Here is a 2,681-nt window from a genome sequence, read left to right on the forward strand (position 1 = left end):
ATTGTGGTGCTCAGGCTTTCTCTAGTTGCAGTGAGCAGGGGTTTCTCTCCTTTCGGCTAGTAGGCTCTAGACCTCAGGCTCCGTAGTTGCAGCTCATGGGCTTAGCTGCTCCTTGGCATGTGGGATCTTCCTAGGTCAGGAATCGAGTCCATGTCCTCTGTGTTACAAGGTGAATTCTTAGCCACCAAAGAAATCCCTCGACCTTGTTTGGTACAAGGTCATTCATGTCTTGTCCTCCCTCTGCTGGAACCCTGATGGCTTCACAAATGCCAGGGATCAACACCTGCAGACCCTCTAAGGGTAGCCCCTGTTACCTCCAGTCCCAGCTCCTGCTCTTTTGCTTCCTCACTCCAAACCCAGTGGGCTGACCAGTTCAGGGACACGTCCACCTCAGGACCTTTGCCCATGGTTCCTGCCTGGGCCTCTCTCTGTTTAGTCGCTAAGTTGTGTCCAACCCTGCGGCCCCATGGAATGTAGCCCGCCAGGGTTCCCTGTCCATGGATGATTGCCCAGGCAAGAATACTGGAGTGGGTTGCCATTTTCTTCTCAAGAGGGTCTTCCCAACCCATGGATCAAACCCAAGTCTCCTGCGTCTCCTGCACCGCAGGCAGATTCTTTACCACTGAGCCCCCTGTGATATTGGTCTGGAGAAACAAATCAACTGGTTCTACCAACATGCTACCAAAAAACCTGAAAGCCTTAGCATTCACATCTCAGACTAGATGGAAGAGACAATTCTCTTTAAGCTACAGTTTCGTGATTATATAGAAAATCACTGACCTTGAGACAATAAATTCCTACTATACTACTACTAAGTATTTTAAAGTGATTTTTACCTCTTTGTAAAGAAGGGATCAAAATAATTAGGATTTTTTAAAATGAAAAATGAGATTCACTGGAAGTTAATAAAATGAATCAGTGACCCAACTCTGTGGACTCCAAAATAATTGGTTCTACCCAGGTTGCCAGGTCTAGAGATCCAGAGATCTAACTCTCCCATCACCCCACCTCCCTCAAGTCTACACAAATATCTTCTACATGAAGCCTTCCCAGACCACTTTATTTAAATTGCAGCTCCTCCCCCCTCCTTCCCAACTTTCCAGGCTCTTTCCCAGGGCCCCTTTTCTGCAGTGTTCTCTCCAAAACTACTTTTCATCTTCCAACATCCTATATATTTATTGTCTGTCTTCCTCATGAGAATATCAGGGCATGAATTTCTTTTTATTCACTGAATTCCTAGTACCTAGAACAGGACCTGGCATTCAAACATGGTAGGCACTCAAACATGGTAGGCACTCAAACTTTTCTTGTTAAACACAGGAAATACCAGATGCGTGGAGAATTGTATTAGCACTATAGAGGGAGAGAAAAGGAAAACCAACCCTTCTGAATCATCCTTCTATGGCCCAGCCCTGTGCCAGGCACCCTCACAGCCCATCTTCTCAGAATGGCATCTCCAAGGGATAAACCCATGCTTCATGCCATACAGACCAGGGTTCAAATCCCTAGCTGTGTGACTCTGAACAAGTTACTTCACCTCTCTGAACTTCACCTTCATTTGTAAGATGGGGATAAAAATAAGACTTGCGGTTGGTGGGCTTCTCCACCCCCATGCAAAGGGCACCTAACATGGGACCAGCCACTGGGCTCCTGCAACTTCACCCAGGCTCATATGTCCATAGACCAAGCACTGGGCCAAGAAGGGGGTGGTTTGCTTACCCCAATGAGCATAATCCAGTCTCCATGGCCAGGGAGCCAATAGCCACCCATAGAGACCCACCATCTGGCCACAAAGCAGAGCATGGCATGGCCCAGAATTCCCAAGGCCTGGGAAACTCAGGAGGCTTTGTGGAAATGATATCTGAGCCAGACTTTAAATGTAAGCAGCCCCCAACCCCTGGACTTGGACCTCTCAGCTTCATTTCCTACCACTCCCCAGTGGCCAATCTCAACCTATTTCCTGCCACTGAGCCATTGCTCGAGGTTCCCTCCACCTAGTCTATCCACTCCCCCCAACTCCCAGGAGCCTGCCCAAGTTCATCACTGTGACTGAGGAGAGTCCTAGGAGGACCAGGAACAACATAGGCATGTGAGTCCCTTACGTGCTTCCTGAAGAAAGGAATCCCACATCCCAAGCTCAAGCAGCACCTCCTCCAGTAAGCCTGCCTAGATTTCGCCCACTGGAAGTTCTCATCCTCTCCACAGTGAAGCAGTCTCACGGGCTTGGTAGCACACTGACTGACGGTTTGCTCTTAGTCTTCTGGATTCAGTGGCCGAGCCCCTTAGCCTAAGACCCGACCGTGCTGGCTAGGTATCCCCGCTCCAGGAGACATCTCTTTGACGATCAGACACAGGCAGGGCTGGGTGCAGGGGTGGCCCATCTGTGGGGCCCTTCTCCGGTCATTTGGGGGCAGGTAAGGTGATGCCAGCACAGATGGTAGGCAGCTCCAGGATGAGTCAGGAGAGAAATCTGACCCTCCCCATGAGCGAGCAGGAACCTCAAAGGTGGCATCAACCTGAGCTGGGGGTGGCAACAAGTGGGACGAGGGGAAGGGGGCCCAGGCCAGGGAGGCAAGCAAGCAAAAGGCCACCAGCTTCTATGACAAACTGTTTAATGTTCCATAATGTGCAGCTTCTGAGGGGAAAAAAAGCCCATTAAAAATCCACAAGCTGTACATTCT

Source organism: Capricornis sumatraensis, chromosome 4 (assembly GCF_032405125.1).
Source record: "Capricornis sumatraensis isolate serow.1 chromosome 4, serow.2, whole genome shotgun sequence".
Classification (NCBI taxonomy): domain Eukaryota; kingdom Metazoa; phylum Chordata; class Mammalia; order Artiodactyla; family Bovidae; genus Capricornis; species Capricornis sumatraensis.